Source organism: Triticum dicoccoides, chromosome 2B (assembly GCF_002162155.2).
Source record: "Triticum dicoccoides isolate Atlit2015 ecotype Zavitan chromosome 2B, WEW_v2.0, whole genome shotgun sequence".
Taxonomy (NCBI): domain Eukaryota; kingdom Viridiplantae; phylum Streptophyta; class Magnoliopsida; order Poales; family Poaceae; genus Triticum; species Triticum dicoccoides.
Window position 1 is genome coordinate 288,637,355 of NC_041383.1, and position 20,355 is coordinate 288,657,709.

A 20,355-nucleotide genomic window follows, 5' to 3' on the forward strand; every position below is an offset into this window, starting at 1 on the left:
TAGCCCCCACGCATGTAATGCGGGGGTGTTCGGTAAAGCGAGTAATCACACTTGATCCAACGTCTTGGTCTATTAAGGAGGTGATAGCACGGCGAACAAGGCAATCGGACTATATAGCTTTAACACTTTCACTTAGCCATAGGAGTTTGACGATGGGGCTACTATATAGCCCCTAGTACTTCCGTGTTCATCCGAATACGGTGCGCGTAGATACGTGACCGGGAAATCGGTCCTTCGTTAATGCGGAGGAATCGCGAAGATTCCGTTGAGTCATCGAGTGGTTGACCAGTCTCTCGCATTATCATGACAGTCAGTTTTCGGCTTTCTCTACTGAGGTGCTCATCCAGGTGAATCAGGGCACAATCGTAGTAGTTCTCCCGGTGACACCTTAGCCGATAGAGCGGAACGTAAGGTAGCAAAACACGGGAGCCGGGCAAACCCAACTATTGACCAAAGACATGATTCCGAGATGATGCATATAAGGCCAAACTAGCGACGCTGAACACTCCCGAAGGTATTCGGACTTTAAAACATATAGTGGGCTGAGTACCGCCCTCGATAATGAGCCCTGAATATCCAGGTACGTGCATTAATCTGGTGTGATGAAATGCCAATAACGCCAGTATCCCTCTCGGTTGTTTTAAGTGCCCGGAGGGTGTGACGCAACAAGAGACAATAAAAAAGGTTTACACATGGTCTTAATCTAAAAAGAAACCTTTGAATGGGGCCCTGCTACACGTCTGCGCCTTTGTCTCCATTGTGACGTATCCTGGAAGGGTGTAGCACGATGATCATCTGTAAAAAAATAAAAACCAAAGTGAAAGAATCCGTTGTGGAGGTTCTCTTTTTCCAAGTGTTTTTCCGGGATGATGAATGCATCATCGTCCGGACTATTCTCCTCTCCGGAGACAGGTTGATGAGTTTTACCCTCGACATCGTTGTGATCGGGCAGCGGCCCTGGACTATGTCCGCCGTCCCCTGGCTCATCCTGCACCATTGCTGGGTCCATGGGGTCGTCGTTACCTTTAGAGTCGTCCGGGGTATTATTCTTTCTTGTGCCGTTATCGTTATTTTTTCCGTGGCGGGATTTAGAGCAGCGCTGCTGACGTTGGTATTTTGGTTGCTTATCAAGAGGATTATCGTCTGATGCATCCTTCCATTCTTCGCCATTGTTTAATTTGGGTGTGTCCACCATGTATATATCATATGATGAGGTGGCTGTCCAGCGCCCTTTGGGCGCTAGTTCCTGTTCTTCTCCGGCATCGTCATCCATACCGTTGATGTCTTCGGAGTCGAAATCAAGCATGTCAGTTGAGTCGTCGACAGTGGCTATTAAGTGGGTGGTGGGTGGGGAACGAATTTCTTCGTCGTCCGCTTCCCACTCAAGCCGGACATAGTTCGGCCAAGAGTATCCTGACAGGGAGAGAGATTTCAGTGAATTTAGCACATTGCCCAAGGGTGAGTGCTGAAAGATATCTGCGGAGGTAAAATCGATGATCGGTGCCCAATCAGATTCGATAGGCACGGATGCGCGCGGTTCGGAGCCTATGGCCGGAGACGAGACCGAGGGTCCGATGACACAGAACTCATTGTAGGCGAAGTCTGTGTTCGGCTCTATTGCCGATGAGTGTGCGCCCTCCGTGGGGGTCTATCCGCCCATCCTCGGATGGTACGATCTGCTCCAGAACTAAGGCCAGGGCAGCTGCAGGCACGTTCTCCTGAACACCGTCCGATGGCAGGTATAAGTCATGCTCATCGCGATTGTTCGACGCACCTGTCATGAGCTCGACTTCGTCGAAGGTCAAGTCTCTGCGGATGTCGGTGGTGTAGTTAAGGCTTCCAAACCTGACCTGATGGCCAGGGGCATAGCTATCGATCTGCTCCAGATGGCCATGCAAGTTGGCCCGTAGTGCGAAGCCGCCGAATACGGAGATCTGTCTAGGGAGGAAAACCTCACCCTGGATCGCATCGTTGTGGATGATTGAAGGAGCAATCAAGCCTTATTGTGACGACAAAGTGGAACTCTCAATGAAAGCACCAATGTCGGTGTCGAAACCAGCGGATCTCGGGTAGGGGGTCCCGAACTGTGTGTCTAAGGCTAATGATAACAGGAGGCGGGGGACACAATGTTTACCCAGGTTCGGGCCCTCTCTATGGAGGTAATACCCTACTTCCTGCTTGATTGATCTTGATGATATGCGTATTACAAGAGTTGATCTACCATGAGATCGTATAGGCTAAACCCTTGAAGCTAGCCTACGATTATGATCGTTGTTGTCCTACGGACTAACTCCTCCGGTTTATATAGACACCGGAGGGGGCTAGGGTTAAACAGAGTCGGTTACAGAGAAGGAAATCTACATATCCGAATTGCCAAGCTTGCCTTCCACGCCAAGGAGAGTCCCACCCGGACACAGGACGAAGTCTTCAAACTTGTATCTTCATAGTCCAATAGTCCGGCATAAGTACATAGTCCGGCTGTCCGAGGACCCCCTAGTCCAGGACTCCCTCACCTGTGCCCAAGACAGTTTCTGGTTCCCCGTGCGTCGTGTAACGCCAATTCCAGCGATGGAAATAATGGTCCACGATTTGCGGACCCGCGTCTCATGTTCATGCGGCGGTAAATGCCACGCCACTAACATTCCCACTCCAAGTTCTTCTGCCATGTGTATTGCATGCATTGCGCAAGGTTGGCGGCGGATCCGGTGGGCGCGGGAATGAGCACGGTGGTAGAAAGCCAAGTGTCGAGGATTAGTGCAGTAGGTCAGTCCTGATTCTTCGAGCAGTTAATGGCGAGGGGGAGCCAGAGTGGTCGAACGGGGCGGCCACCTCTGTGGAAAAATCTAGCCCCTTGCTTTCCCCACCAATAAAAGGGGGCTCGGGGCAAGGTGTTTTTCCACACTTCATATCCCCCTCATTCCTATAGTAGTCTTCGCCTATCATGGTGAGGGGGTCGAGGATCCGGTCCAGCTCCAGTGGCGACGAGAACTTCTGCTCAACAGCCTATCCGTCCCTGCTCTAAAGATGCGGGAGTGGAGTCTACTGTGAGAGGTGATGTCTACTACACAACCTTCTTCTTGTAGACATTGTTGGGCCTGCAAGTGCACAGGTTTGTAGGACAGTAGCAAATTTCCCTCAAGTGGATGACCTAAGGTTTATCAATCCGTAGGAGGCGTAGGATGAAGATGGTCTCTCTCAAGCAACCCTGCAACCAAATAACAAAAAGTCTCTTGTGTCCCCAACACACCCAATACAATGGTAAATTGTATAGGTGCACTAGTTCGGCGAAGAGATGAAGATACAAGTGCAAAATAGATAGTAGATATGGGTTTTTGTAATCTGAAATAATAAAAACAGCAAGGTAACAAGCGATAAAAGTGAGCATAAACGGTATTGCAATGGTAGGAAACAAGGCCTAGGGTTCATATTTCACTAGTGCAAGTTCTCTCAACAATAATAACATAGATAAATCATATAACAAGCCCTCAACATGCAACAAAGAGTCACTCCGAAGCCACTAATAGCGGAGAACAAACGTAGAGATTATGGTAGGGTACGAAACCACCTCAAAGTTATTCTTTCGGATCAATCTATAAAAGAGTTCGTACTAGAATAACACCTTAAGATACAAATCAACCAAAACCCTAATGCCACCTAGATACTCCAATGTCACCTCAAGTATCCGTGGGCATGATTATACGATATGCATCACACAATCTCAGATTCATCCAACCAACACAAAGTACTTCAAAGAGTGCCCCAACGTTTCTACCGGAGAGTCAAGAAGGTGTCCCAACCCCCATGCATAGGTTCCCAATGTCATGAAACCCGCAAGTTGATCACCAAAACATACATCAAGTGGCACATGATATCCCATTGTCACCACAGATAATTACGGCAAGACATACATCAAGTGTTCTCATAAAAGACTCAATCCGATAAGATAACTTCAAAGGGGAAACTCAATTCATCACAAGAGAGTAGAGGGGGAGAAACATCATAAGATCCAACTACAATAGCAAAGCTCGGGATACATCAAGATCGTGCCATAGAGGAAACACGAGAGAGAACACGAGAGAGAGAGAGAGAGAGAGAGAGATCAAACACATAGCTACTGGTACATACCCTCAGCCCCGAGGGTGAACTACTCCCTCCTCATCATGGATAGTGTTGGGATGATGAAGATGGCCACTGGTGATGGGATCCCCCTCAGGCAGGGTGCCGGAATGGGCTCCCGAGATGTTTTTGGTGGCTATAGAGGCTTGCGGCGAAGGAACTCCTGATATATCTTCTGTTTTGGAAGTTTTAGGGTACGTAGGTATATATGGGTGCAGGGGGGTAGGTCGGTGGACCTCCGGGGTGCTCACGAGGTAGGGGGTCGCGCCCAGGTGGGCCCACCCTCGTGGGAAGCCCGGGACTCCCCTGACGTGCACTCCAAGCCCATCAGGTTGCTTTCCTTCCGAAATTAACTTCTCCAGTTGATTTCGTTCCGTTTTGACTCCGTCTGATATTCCTTTTCCTCGAAACACTGAAATAGGCATAAAACAGCAAATCTGGGCTAGGCCTCCGGTTAATAGGTTAGTCCCAAAGATAATATAAAAGTGGATAATAAAGCCCAATATTGCCTAAAATAGTAGATAAAGTAGCATGGAGCAATCAAAAATTATAGATACGTTGGAGACGTATCAAGCATCCCCAAGCTTAATTCCTGCTCGTCCTCGAGTAGGTAAATGATAAAAAAGAATTTTTGATGCGGAGTGATACTTTGGCATAATTTCAATATAAATCTTCTTAATTGTGATATGAATATTCAGATACGAAAGATTCAAGACAAAAGTTCATATTGACACAAAAATAATAATACTTCAAGCATACTAATCAAAGCAATCATGTCTTCTCAAAATAGCATGGCAAAAGAAAGTTCATCCCTACAAAATCATATGGTTAGTCTATGCTTCATTTTCGTCACACAAAGATGTTCCCACCTTCTATACCCCTGGTGACAAGCCAAGCAATTGTTTCATACTCAAATAATCACAAACTTTTTCGACCTTCACGCAATACATGAGCGCGAGCCATGGATATAGCACTATGGGTGGAATAGAATATGATGACGGGGATTGTGTGGAGAAGACAAAAAGGAGAAAGTCTCACATTGACGAGGCTAATCAATGGGCTATGGATATGCCCATCAATTGATGTCAACATGAGGAGTAGGGATTGCCATGCAACGGATGCACTAGAGGTATGAATGCTCAATAAAAGAAAACTAGTGGGTGTGCATCCAACTCGCTTGCTCACGAAGACCTAGGGCATTGTGAGGAAGCCCATCATTGGAATATACAAGACAAGTTCTATAATGAAAAATTCCCACTAGTATAAAAAGATAACTTATGAGACTCACTACCATGAAGATCTTGGTGCTACTTTGAAGCACAATATATGAGACTCACTACATGAAGAACAAGGTGCTACTTTGAAGCACAAGTGTGGTAAAAGGATAGTAGCATTGTCCCTTCTCTCTTTTTCTCTCATTTTTTTATTTTTATTTGGGCCTTTCCCTTTCTTTTTTTATAGCCTCTTTTTCCCCCTTTTTTCGTCCGGAGTCTCATCCCGACTTATGGGGGAATCATAGTCTCCATCATCCTTTCCTCACTTGGGACAATGCTCTAATTATGATGATCATCACACTTTTATTTTTCTTACAACTCAACAATTACAACTCAATACTTAGAACAAAGTATGACTCTATATGAATGCCTCCGGCGGTGTACCGGGATGGTGCAATGAATCAGGAGTGACACGTATGAAAAATAATGCATGGTGGCTTTGCCGCAAATACGTTGTCAACTACATGATCATGCGATGGCAATATGACAAAAGTAATGTATGTCATGATGATGATGATGGAAGTTGCATGGCAATATATCTCGGAATGGCTATGGAAATGCCATGATAGGTAGGTATGGTGGCTGTTTTGAGGAAGATATAAGGAGGTTTATGTGTGATAGAGCGTATAGTATCACGGGGTTTGGATGCACCGGCGAAGTTTGCACCAGATCTCAAGGTGAGAAAGGGCAATGCACGGTATTGAAGAGGCTAGCAAAGGTGGAAAGGTGAGAGTGCGTATAATCCATGGACCCAACATTAGTCAAAAGAACTCATATACTTATTGCAAAATTTTAGAAGCCATCAAAATTCAAGTACTACGCGCATGCTCCTAGGGGGATAGATTGGTAGGAAAAGACCATCGCTCGTCCCCGACCTCCACTCGTAAGGATGCACAAGCCAGGTACACTTCATGTTTCAAATTTGTTACACAACTTTACCCATACCTGCATGCTACGGGACTTGCAAACTTCAACACAAGCCTTTCTCAAATTCACAATTATCCAACTAGCATGACTTTGATATTATCACCTCCAGATCTCAAAACAATTATCAAGCATCAAACTTATCTTAGTATTCAATTTACTCAAAAGTAAGTTTCACATGTCTTGCACACTAAGTATGTTAACATTAAGCAAACTACCATGCTATTAATGACTCTCAAAATAATCTAAGTGAAGCACTAGAGCAAAACTTATCACGCTGAAAAGATATAAGTGAAGCACATAGAGTATTCTAACAAATTCCAATTCATGTAAGGCTCTCTCTCATTTAATAATTTCAGATCTTGATACTTTATTCAAATAGCAAGCAAAGCTAAATAAAACTACAATGCAAGGATAGCACAACTCATGTGAAGAAGCAAAAACTTAGGCTCAACCGATACTAACCGATAGTTGTTGAAGAAGAAAGGTGGGATGCCTACCGGGGCATCCCCAAGCTTAGATGCTTGAGACTTCTTGAAATATTATCTTGTGGTGCCTTGGGCATCCCCAAGCTTGAGCTTTTGTGTCTCCTTATTTCCTCTCATATCATGGTTTCTCTTTTTATCAAAAGCTTCATTCACAACAAACTCAACAAGAACTCGTGAGATAGGTTAGTATAAACCAATGCAAAACCTTATCATTTTCTACTGTAACAAATCACTAAAATTATTATTAAACATTGAATACTAAATGCCTCTGCATATATAATACTCCTATCCTCAAATAGATTCATTAATCAAGCAAACATATGCAAACAATGCAACCATAACAGCAATTTGCCAAAACAGTACAGTCTGTAAAGAATGCAAGAGTCATCATACTTCCCTAACTGCAAAAATTATGAACTAAAATTCCCACTGTAATAAATTTATAAGAGCTCAATAAACAAAAAGATTCAACATTATACCACTCTCTGACCTTTCTAGGGAATTTTTACAACAGCGGTAAACTTTCTGTTTTTCAAACAGCAACATGTATACTAGCAAAATAAGCATGGCAAAGGCTATCCTTGACTTTTTTATTGAAATTAAAGATGCAAAACATTATTATAAATAAAATCAATCTAATACTAACAAAATAAAATGACGCTCCAAGCAAAACACATATCATGTGGTGAATAAAAATATAGCTCCAAGTAAAGTTAGCAATGAACGAAGACGAAAGAGGGGATGCCTTCCGGGGCATCCCCAAGCTTAGGCTCTTGGTTGTCCTTGAATATTACCTTGGGGTGCCTTGGGCATCCCCAATCTTAGGCTCTTACCACTCCTTCTTACATCGTCCATCGAATCCTTACCCAAAACTTGAAAACTCCACAACACAAAACTCAACAGGAAATCTTATAAGGTCCGTTAGTATAAGAAAATAAAATCACCACTTAGGTACTGTAATTAACTCATTCTAAATTCATATTGGTGTAATATCTACTGTACTTCAACTTATCTATGGTTCATACCCTCCGATACTACTCATATATTCATCAAAATAAGCAAACAACACATAGAAAACAGAATCTGTCAAAAACATAACAGTTTATAGTAATCTGTATCAAACTTATACTTCTGGAGCTCCAAAAATCTTGCAAAATTAGGAAGTCCTAAGAAACTCGTGTACCAATCCAGAGCAAAAGGAATAAGATCAGAAGCACGTTTTTATGAATTAACACAACTAATTTACTGGGTTCAAAAGTTTCTGATTTTCAGCAGGATCAACACAACTATCACCGTAAGCTATCCTAAAGGTCTTACTTGGCACTTTATTGAAACAAAAGCTATAAAACATGATTACTATAGTAGCATAATAATGTGTACACACAAAAACAGTAAGGATAAATATTGGGTTGTCTCCCAACAAGCGCTTTTCTTTAATGCTTTTCTTTAATGCTTTTCTTTAATGCTTTTCTTTAATGCTTTTCTAGCTAGGCATGATGACAATCTTTAATGCTTTTCTCCTCATTCGTGGTCTGGTGGGAGGAGGCAGCTCAGCAACCGAGGGGGAGTTGGCCACGCTAAGCTCTCTGCTGGGATCCTATCAGAGTCCAGTTTTCTCCTCTTTCTTGCCATTGTTGTCGGGGTTACGGAGGGCTGAGTCAGATGGAAAACAAAAGTCCCTGGTTCCACAAGGAGTTTTTGCGGAGCACACTTTGACAGATGATTAGGAATGTTGTTTTCCGCACGGGGTATGTTCTCTATCTGCAATCCGTCAAAGCGCTCCTCCAACTTTCTCACCTCTTCAACATATACCTCCATGAATGCACTTTGGTAATCCTTGTTCACTTTTCTCACCACGAGCTGTGAGTCTTCGCGAATGATCAGCTTCTTGATCCCCAGTTCTGTGGCAATGTCGAGCCCGTCTAGGAGCCCTTCATACTCTATAGTATTGTTGGTAGCCTTCTCCTGGGGAAAATGCATCTGGACGACGTACTTAAGGTGCTCCCAGGTGGGAGCAATGAGAAGCACGCCAGCCCCTGCACCTTGTAGGGAGAAGGCACCATCGAAATACATAATCCATTCTTGGGGCACTTCCTTTCCAGGAATAACAGTCTCTAGCACTTCTTCATTAGGGGTTCGCGTCCACTCTGCAATAAAATCCGCCAATGCCCTACTCTGGATAGTTGATGTGCTCTCACCTCAAACCAATGCTGGATAACTCCAATGCCCATTCCACTATCCTGCCAGTGGCTTCAGGATATCTAAGTATCCGTTGCAGAGGGAAGCAGGTGACACTGTGATATCATGGGCTTGGAAATAGTGGCGTAGTTTCCTTGAGGCCATGATGAGGCCAAAAATCAACTTTTGCACGGCAGAGTACCTCGATCCAGCCCCCTGCAATAGGGAGCTTACGAAGTACGCTGGGTGCTGCACCACTGTCTTCCTTGCCGCAACCTCGGGGTTGTCTCCACTACCTTGCTCTTCCCTATCTTGATGTAACACCCACGATGTGGCTATATCTCCCACGTGTCGAAGCACGACTTAGAGGCATAACCGCATGGTGGTTTTGTCGCAAGAAGGGTCATCTTCACACAATCCCATGTAATGAACAAGAATGGGATAAAGAGGGTTGGCTTACAATCGCCACTTCACACAATACATAAATTAAGATCATACATCATTCAAATACACTCATAGACCGACTACGGTCAAGTTCAAATGAAAAGAAGACAACCCCAAATGATATATCCCCGATCGCCCCGACTGGGCACCTCTACTGATCATCTGGAAACGATACATAGTAACGACCAAGGGCCTCATCAAATTCCCACTTCAGCTCAGTTGCGCCATCTGCGCTGGTATCCTCGGCACCTGCATCTGTTTTGGTAGAATCTGTGAGACACGGGGACTCAGCAATCTCACACCCACGAGATCAAGACTATTTAAGCTCATAGGTAGGTAAGGGGTAATATGGTGGAGCTGCGGCAAGCACTAAGCATATATGGTGGCTAACATACGCAAGTGAGAGCGAGAAGAGAAGCAACGCATCGGTCGAGAAGCTAGAAGCGATCAAGAAGTGATCCTGAAACTACTTACGTCAAGCATAACTCAAACCGTGTTCACTTCCCGGACTCCGCCGAGAAGAGACCATCACGGCTACACACACGGTTGATGCATTTTAAAGAGGTCAAGTGTCAAGTTATCTACAACCGGACATTAACAAATTCCCATCTGCCTCATAACCGCGGGCACGGCTTTCGAAAGATTATATACCCTGCAGGGGTGTCCCAACTCAGCCCATCACAAGCTCTCACGGTCAACGAAGGAATAGACCTTCTCCCGGGAAGACCCGATCAGTCTCGGAATCCTGGTTGGGAAAACATTTTGACAATGGTAAAACAAGACCAGCAAAGCCACCCAATGCGCCGACAAATCCCGATAGGAGCTGCGCATATCTCGTTCTCAGGGCACACCGGATCGTCCAAACTTCCGGTAGGCCAGCCCAGAGTTGCCCCTGGTGGCCACCGGCAGCTGACAGGTTGGGCCAACACTCACGACGAGCACTGGCCCGGGGGGGGGGGTAAATAAAGATGACCCTTGGGCTCGCGAAAACCCAAGGGAAAAGGGCTTAGGTGGCAAATGGTAAAACCAAGGTTGGGACTTGCTGGAGGAGTTTTATCCAAAGCGAACTGTTAAGGGGGTCCCATCAATCACCCAACCGTGTAAGGAACACAAAATCAAGGAACATAACACCGGTATGACCGAAACTAGGGCGGCAAGAGTGGAACAAGTCACCAGGCATAAGGACGAGCCTTCCACCCTTTACCAAGTATATAAGGTGCATTAATTTAAACAGGAGATATTGTGATATCCCAAAATATCCATGTTCCGACTAGGAACAAACTTCATCTTCACCTGCAACTAACAATGCTATAAGAGGGGCTGAGCAAAAGCGGTGACATAGCCAAACAACGGTTGCTAGGACAGGTTGGTTAGAGGTTTAACATGGCAATAGGTAGGCATGGTAAACAAGGCAGGAAGAGCTAACATAGCGATAGAGCAGGTACTAGCAAGCAGAGATAGAAGTGATATCGAAGGTATGATCATCTTGCCTGCAAGGTTCTCAGAGTTGTCGAAGGCTGGATCCTCGTAAGCGTACTCAACAGGTTCCTCGTGCACGTACTCGTCTCCCGGCTCTACCCAAAGCAAGAACACAAGCAAGGAACCACAATAAATCACGGTGCAATGCACAAGCATCATGATGCAATACATGTCATGATATGCGAGAGGTGATATGCAAAGCATATACGTGCTTCGGAAGGAAAAATGATGAACAAGGCATCAACTTGGCAAACCAAGTATGCCGCTGGAAAGATGAGATGATTTCGGTTGAAATCGATATAAAGCTCACCGGATTTGGGTGCACGGTTTGCAAAAGACAAGCAAAACAAGATATGATGCAAACAGCAACATGGCCACTTGTATGCAAAGTATGGATAAGCTATAGCACCCAAACATATGAACTAGATGCTTATCAGTGATGTATAGGAGATGCCCTACAAAACATGAACACTGAGCTCAAACTAAAAACCACTAGAGCATGACTAAAATAGCATGGCAATAATGCAAGAGATAACAGTTCTACAGACTTAGTGGAATTACTAGACATAGCAGAAAAAAATTCATCATGGCATCTCTACAGGCTTGAGTAACTCACTACCAGGCATGTCATGGCATGGAACAAGTACTAGAATGAAGTAGGCATGAAAATGAAGCTACTCATGTGCAAAACAAACAACTAGCATATTTGCATGAACAAGCACATAAGAGACAAAACAACAATAAGAAGTGAGATGGCATGATTATGAACTTGCTCAAATACAGAAACTAATGCCACCAATGGATTGGTGGGATTTTTCTACCCCAGAAACATATATAATATGTCAGGGTTGCTGTAGAAAAATCATCACAAATGCACAAAGATAAAACCTGCCTAAAATGGTAATTGACAGAAATGGCACTTTCCATATTTGGAAACGTCCAGAAAAGGACTTGCCCGAAATGGAAAGGTACTAAATGCCAGAAATGGTATATTCGCAGGAACAGAAATAAAACACTTAATAATAACAAAATAAATAAATAAAAACAAACATGCTAAGAGAGGATGACAGGTGGGGCCACCCTGTCATACTCACAGTGCAAAGAAAAGGAAAAGGGGGGGGGGAATAATATGCACCCGCAGGGGATCGAACCCGAGTCTCCCCGGTGTGGCTCTGCTACGGCAACCACTGGGCTAGGCAGACGGCTCTGTTAGGAAAAGGGCCTCGCCCCTTTTATCTACTGCTTCTGCTGCTATCCCCACTGAAGAAAAACAGAGCACATCACGGTGCGGCCAGAGGCGGCGGAAGGATCACTGGAGTAGCTCCGGCGACCTAACGGAGCGACGGATGGGAGCTGCTGGACCGCAGGAGGATCCCGCACTCGCGCTTGGGGAGCACGACGCCCAACAGCAACGAAAACGCTGCCGGCGACGAGGTACCGAGCGGGCGGCGACGAGCTAAACCACGACGGGGCGCTGGTTTAAACGAGCGGCAGAGAGCACGGCTTTCTCCTACGTGATACGACGAAGTCTAAGGACATGCGCAGAGAGGCTAAAGAGGTCGGAGCACTCGCCGGAGACGAGGTCCGACGGCGGTGAGATCGGGCGCCCGCGGCGGCCGCGGTTAGAGCACGCAAACAAGGGGGAAAAAGGGGCAGGAAGATGCGCGAGCTCACCAAAAGCACGGTGGTGCACTTGGCTTGGCGGGAGGTGGACGGAGACGGCGAAGGCGGAGGACGAACTCGTTCGGCGGCCGGGTTCGAAGACAAGGAAGAAGCGGTCGTTGCAGGGGCTCCGGCTCCAAGTAGTCAACGACGGGGACGAAGTCGACGACGGGGAAGAAGAGGGACACGCTAGGCGGGGAAGATGCCGAAGGAGAGCACGCCGGCGGCGAGGACGCGCTCTCAGGTGCGCTCGGGACGGAGCGGATGCGGTGGATCTGGTGGCTAAACTTACCAGGAAACGGCGGCAGCAGACGAGGGAAACCCTAGGCGACGCGGGGGACACGGAAACTAGGGCTTATAAGGGCTAGGGCGAGCGGTGCGAGCTCACGCGCGCTCGTGCTTGTGGTCCCCATGGTGACGGCGAGAGGAGAGGGAAAAGGTGGGTGCGGGAAACAGGGGAGGCGCTGACGAGCGGGGCCGATCTATCCACGTGGCGAGGGTCCAGCGGGGGTGACCGGTTGCGTGGGTGAGAAAAGACGAGGGAGCGATCGGGCTGGCTGGCGCGCTGGCTGGGCTGGCTGGCTACGCGGGGCGCTAGCTGGGCCGGCCTGGGAGGCCGAGGCCCAGGGGGGGCTGCTGCGCTGGCTGCTGCTCCATTTCTATTTTCGCAAAACAAATATAGAAACAGAAAAGCACAGGGTTAAAGGGGAGGAGTTAGAGCATAAGGAAATACTCTCCAACTCCTGGAATTATCCACTATTTTAATAAATTGCATTGGGCATTTTTAAAGGTAGAAAAATAAGACAAGTTTGAATATAATTCAAACTTGTGTCATTTTTGAACCTGACCAAAACAACTTCAAATAAGGATATATTTGGCAGAGAGGTTTAGGGCATGGAGCAAGATTAACAGGGAGAAGATGAGCATTAATAGAGAAAGGAAAATTAGCACTTGCTACAAGAAAGAAATAGGAGGAAGGGGAAATGATAGTGCAATGGTTGAAATGGGGGACAAGGTCATGCCCATGATGCTCATGGCAACAACATGAATGACAAAATGCAACATGAGATGGCATGAGATGAAAATGCACTATATGATGAGGATGAATGCAAAATGACAAGAGGCACAAATGCAAAATAGTAAGGAGAGCATGACAAGGAAAAGAATAACACACGTAACCAAAACAAGATGAGGCCAAGCATGACAAAACCCACAAGAATTGGATGAAGGTCAAGTTGATATATTGCCAAAATGGGACATGTTACAACTGGGGTGTTACAACTCTCCTCCACTCAAGAGGATCTCGTCCCGAGATCTAGGACTGAAAGAACTTCGGATATTCAGAACGGAGGTGATCCTCTCGCTCCCAGGTGGCTTCTCGGTCGGAATGGTGTGTCCACTTCACTTTCAGGAATTTGATTGACTTGTTGCGAGTCTTGCGCTCGTTTTCTTCAAGAATAGCAACGGGGTGCTCATGATAAGAGAGATCTTCTTGGAGGACGATTTCTTCGAAGTTGATAGCGCGCTCAGGAGTCTTGAAGCACTTGCGAAGCTGTGACACGTGAAACACATCGTGCACGTTCGCAAAGTTGGATGGAAGCTCAAGTTGATAGGCGAGGTCGCCTCTTTTGCCAATGATCTTGAAAGGACCCACGTATCTAGGGGCAAGCTTCCCTTTGATGCCGAAGCGACGAGTGCCTTTCATTGGAGAGACGCGGAGATAGACATGGTCTTCGATTTCAAAAGCGAAGTCACGGTGCTTGCTATCATAGTAACTCTTCTGTCGTGATTGCGCGGCTTTGAGGTTCTCACGAATGACATTGCACATTTCTTCGGCTTCTGTGATCAAGTCGTTGCCAAGAAGTTGGCATTCACCTGTCTCAGACCAATTGAGAGGAGTACGGCACTTTCTGCCATAGAGAATTTCGAATGGGGCCTTGCCCAAACTCGCTTGGAAGCTGTTGTTGTAGGAAAACTCGGCATATGGAAGACAATCTTCCCACTTCATACCGAAAGAGATGACACAAGCCCTGAGCATATCTTCAAGGATTTGATTGACTCGCTCGACTTGGACACTTGTTTGAGGATGGAAAGCTGTGCTGAAACGAATGTTGGTGCCCATGGCCGTCTGGAGGGAGTCCCAGAACTTAGAAGTGAAGATGCTTCCGCGATCTGAAGATATCAATTGTGGAATGTCGTGCAAGGAGACAATTCTGGAGGTGTATAGCTCTGCCAGCTGAGCTGCTATGATAGATTCTTTGATAGGAAGAAAATGAGCCACTTTGGTAAGCTTGTCAATGACAACGAAGATAGCATCATTTCCATGTTTGGACTTAGGAAAACCAGTCACGAAGTCCATCTCGATATGATCAAACTTCCATTCCGGAATAGCAAGAGGTTGGAGGAGACCAGCTGGTCTTTGGTGTTCTGCTTTCACTCTTCTGCAGACATCACATTCATTCACGAATTGAGCAATCTCTCGCTTCATTCGAGTCCACCAATATGACTGCTTGAGGTCATGGTACATCTTTGTACTTCCAGGATGAATGGATAGGAGGGAATTGTGTGCCTCATCCATGATGACTTTTCTCAGTTCACCTTTTGGAACCACAATTCGATCCTCGAAGAAAAGAGTATCTTTGTCATCCAAGCGATAGCACTTGTATTTAGGAATGCCCTTGTCAATACCACGTTTCACCTTCTTTACCATGGTATCCAGGAGTTGTGCCTCACGAATTTGATCTTCCAAAGTAGGAGAGACTATGAGGTTGGCAAGAAAGCCTTGAGGAACAACTTGAAGATTCAGCTTGCGGAAGGCTTCATAAAGATCCGGTTGAAACGGCTTGAGAATTAGACTGTTGCAATAAGCCTTTCTGCTCAGAGCATCTGCAATCACATTTGCCTTGCCAGGAGTATATTCGATACTCGGATTGTACTCTTGAATCATTTCAACCCATCAAGTTTGCCTGAGATTAAGGTTGGGTTGAGTGAAGATATACTTGAGGCTCTTGTGATCGGTGAAAATGTCCACTTGCCTTCCCAATAAGAGATGTCTCCATGTTATCAATGCATGGACAACTGCCGCCAACTCAAGATCATCAGTGGGGTAGTTCTTTTCGTTGGGCTTCAACTGACGAGAGGTATAGGCCACAACTTTTTTCTCTTGCATCAACACAGCATCGAGACCTTGAAGGGAAGCATCACAGAATACTTCGAATGGCTTGGATTCATTAGGAGGAGTCAAAACAGGAGCTGTGACTAGCTTCTCTTTGAGGGTGTTGAAAGCGACGTCACACTCAGGCATCCAGACATACTTGACATGCTTCTGGAGGAGGTTGGAAAGAGGCTTTGCAATCTTAGAGAAGTTCTCAACGAATCTTCGGCAATAACTTGCAAGACCAAGAAAGCTGCGAAGCTGTTTGACATTCTGAGGAGGTTCCCAATTCAGAACTGCATAAACCTTTGCGGGATTAACAGCAATGCCCTTGGCAGAGATGATGTGACCAAGATAAAGAACTTCATCAAGCCAGAACTCACATTTGGAAAACTTCGCATAGAATTGATGCTCTCTGAGCTTGTCGAGCACCAATCGCAAATGTTTGGCATGATCCTACTTATTCTTGGAGAAGACCAAAATATCATCGAGATACACCAGAACAAATTCATTGGTGTAGGGGTTGAAGATAAAGTTCATCATGCGAGAGAGCGTTGGAGGAGCATTGACAAGGCCGAAAGACATGACAGTATATTCATAAGAACCATAGCTTGTTCTGAATGCTGTCTTGGGAATATCTTGTTCACGAATGCGAATCTGATGATACCCCATACGAAGGTCAAGCTTGGAGAAGACTTTAGCACCTTTGAGTTGCTCAAAAAGCTCATTGATGTTGGGAAGTGGATACTTGTTCTTGATTGTCTTCTTGTTCAATGGACGGTAATCGACGCAAAGTCGGTCCGTGCCATCCTTCTTCTGGACAAAAAGAACTCCACAACCCCATGGGGAAGAACTCGGTCTGATCAAACCCAGACGCTCTTGTTCATCGAGCTGCTTCTTCCATTCCTTCAGCTCCTTGGGTCCAAGCTTGTATGGACACTTGCAAACGGGTTCTGTTCCAGGCTCAAGATCAATAACGAACTCGACTGGCCGATGAGGAGGCATACCCGGAAGCTCTTCTGGAAAGACATCTTGGTACTCACAAACGATTGGAATTTGAGAAATAGCATCCAACTCGCCCTTCTCATTGAGAGAAAACAACCGAATGGTTTCATCGCGAGCAGCATAGATGATAACCTCCTCAGAAGGGTGAGTCAATTGAATTTGCCTGGCAGCACAATCAAGCTGAGCCTTGTGCGTAGAAAGCCAGTCCATCCCGAGAATAAGATCAATATCAGAGTCGCCAAGAACAACTGGAGAAGACAGAAATCTATAGTCGCCCATCTTGATGGAAACATCCGGAACCATGTAGCTTGCGCTCATGCTTTTAGTGGGAGAGACAACTGCTAACAGTCTAGGCAATTCTTGGAAAGACAAATCATGCTTAGATGCAAATGGTCTTGAGATGAAACTAAGCGATGCACCAGTGTCAAAAAGAACTTTTGCAGGAATATCATTAACAGGAAGATTACCGATGATCACATCTGAAGAATCCTCTGCCTGAGCTGCATTCAACATGTTCACCTTTGCAAACTTGGAATTATGCTTGACCACTACATTGCTGGAAGATATCACAGGAGGAGGAGGAGGAAGGCGCCTTTGATTGAAGCATTTGTTTGCGTAGTGACCTTTCTGTTGGCACTTGTTGCAAGTCTCTTCTGAGAGCGGACGGTGATAAGGAGCATTCGACTTTGAAGCTTGAGGCTGAGACTTGTTCTGATAGCTTGGGTTGGGTGGGTGGGAAGATCCACGAGCACCTGAGTTCTTCTGTTGGTAAGGCTGACGAAACGGAGGAGGAGGAAGATAAAACTTCTGTTGCTTAGCTGCCACTTGTGAGGAAGAAGAAGATTGCACTGCATCCCTGATTCTCTTCTTAGAAGCCTCACAGTTGAGCTGAGCACCTTCTTGCTTGAGTGCCATATTGTAGAATTGATCAAACTGAGTAGGCTCAACAAGAACGAGAGCTAACTGCAGATCCTCTCTAAGGCCACCTCTGAACTAATAGATCATACTTTTCTCATCTAGAACATCTTGCTTAGCAAAGCGAGCAAGTTTCTGAAACTGCATGTTGTATTCATACACTGACATGTTGCCTTGCTTGAGATTGCGGAACTCCTCACGCTTGCTCTCAACAACATTGGTAGGAATATGGTGAGCTTTAAAGTCCCGACAGAAATCAGTCGAAGTAATCACTCGACCACCTCTGGAATCCTTGTATTGCTGGAACCAATCAGCTGCCTGATCCTTGAGCTGAAAAGAAGCGAACTTGACATAGTCCCCAAGCCTGACATTGCTGCATTCAAAATGCTTGTTGATATCCACGAGCCAACCATTGGTGTCTGTGGCCTCGACACAGTAGCTGAAAGACTTTGGCTGATTTGCAAGGAATTGGTTGAGGGTAGGAAACTGAGGCTGATGATTGAACTGCCCTTGACCTTGATTCCCTTGGCCTTGGTTCCCTTGGCCTTGGTTGCGCTCTTGGTTCCCTTGGCCTTGGTTGCGCTCTTGCATGAGCTGGATCATCATCTAAGCATGGGCGTTAGAGGCTGCCATCAAAGCTTGCCATTCCTCCGGAGGCGGAGGTGGTGGTGGAGGACTCCCATCATTGCGATCCGGATTCAGACGCGTTGGCGGAGCCATCCTAAAGAGGGTGACATCCGTTAGCATCTTGATAGACAGATAGACAAGTTGAATCAACGGATAGAAATTGCAACATATAGTCTTCACAATAAACATTCGAACATGGATGAACGAATGAATTCCAAAGTAGACATCACACGTCCATAAAGGTGAGAAGCCACTTGAATAGAGATTAATGAATGAAATAAACAAGGTACAACTAGAACAAATAAGTGGTAAGGATTACCCAATCACAAACCAAATATCTGCGGGAAGAAATGCTAGAGCTACTTGAATCCCACCTATAAACTCCCGAAACTTTCCGGTTATGCAATCAGGTGTTGGGGATACAGGGGAAGCAAAATATCTCACCCAAACTAACAATCCCTACATCCAGTTGTATCCATCCGTCAACACATAACCAAGAAACCTTCGGAAATCGTGTACCTCAACCTTCGAAAAGCATCCGTTATACGAGTTATGGCAATACTCCCGAGCTCGCCCCAGTACTGGGTTATCGGGGTTATCTCACCAACAACTGTACAAAAGAGATTTTCGATGTCGGCAAAGCTCATGTATTCTAGAACTGCAACGATAAAATTGTGACGACAACACCTCGGAGCTCAACTCCCCGGGACACTACCACAACCCCTAAATGTCAGGAGGCACCAAGAACAATGTTCTCGTCACAAAACCATCGAAACGATTCCAAGATACCCACGTGATCCTAAATTTTTTTTTGAGAAATTTTGAGAAGAGGATAGTCAAAACATCTACGTCAGGAGACCTCACCAGAGCGACGAAGGGTCTAAGGAGTAAAAAGAATCCTACTCTCCGATATATATAATCCTAAGACTCAAAACATTTTTGTTTCTAGACTCAACATCGCCAGCAAACAATCAAGCAGGGGGCTCCTAAGTCGGGGATGGCTCTGATTACCCACATGTAACACCCACGATGCGGCTATATCTCCCACGTGTCGAAGCACGACTTAGAGGCATAACCGCATGGTGGTTTTGTCGCAAGAAGGGTCATCTTCACACAATCCCATGTAATGAACAACAATGGGATAAAGACGGTTGGCTTACAATCGCCACTTCACAGGATACATAAATTAAGATCATACATCATTCAAATACACTCATAGACCGACTACGGTCAAGTTCAAATGAAAAGAAGACAACCCCAAATGCTATATCCCCGATCGCCCCTACTGGGCACCTCTACTGATCATCTGGAAACGATACATAGTAACGACCAAGGGCCTCATCAAATTCCCACTTCAGCTCAGTTGCGCCATCTACGCTGGTATCCTCGGCACCTGCATCTGTTCTGGTAGAATCTGTGAGCCACGGGGACTCAGCAATCTCACACCTGCGAGATCAAGACTATTTAAGATCATAGGTAGGTAAGGGGTAATATCGTGGAGCTGCGGCAAGCACTAAGCATATATGGTGGCTAACATACGCAAGTGAGAGCGAGAAGAGAAGCAACGCGTCGGTCGAGAAGCTAGAAGCGATCAAGAAGTGATCCTGAAACTACTTATGTTAAGCATAACTCAAACCATGTTCACTTCCCGGACTCCGCCGAGAAGAGACCATCACGGCTACACACGCGGTTGATGCATTTTAAAGAGGTCAAGTGTCAAGTTATTTACAACCGGACATTAACAAATTCCCATCTGCCTCATAACCACGGGCACGGCTTTCGAAAGATTATATACCCTGCAGGGGTGTCCCAACTCAGCCCATCACAAGCTGTCACGGTCAACGAAGGAATAGACCTTCTCCCGGGAAGACCCGATTATGCTTGGAATCCCGGTTCGCAAAACATTTCGACAATGGTAAAACAAGACCAGCAAAGCCACCCGATGCGCCGACAAATCCCGATAGGAGCTGCGCATATCTCGTTCTTAGGGCACACCGGATCGTCCAAACTTCCGGTAGGCCAGCCTAGAGTTTCCCCTGGTGGCCACCGGCGGCTGACATGTTGGACCAACACTCACGACGAGCACTGG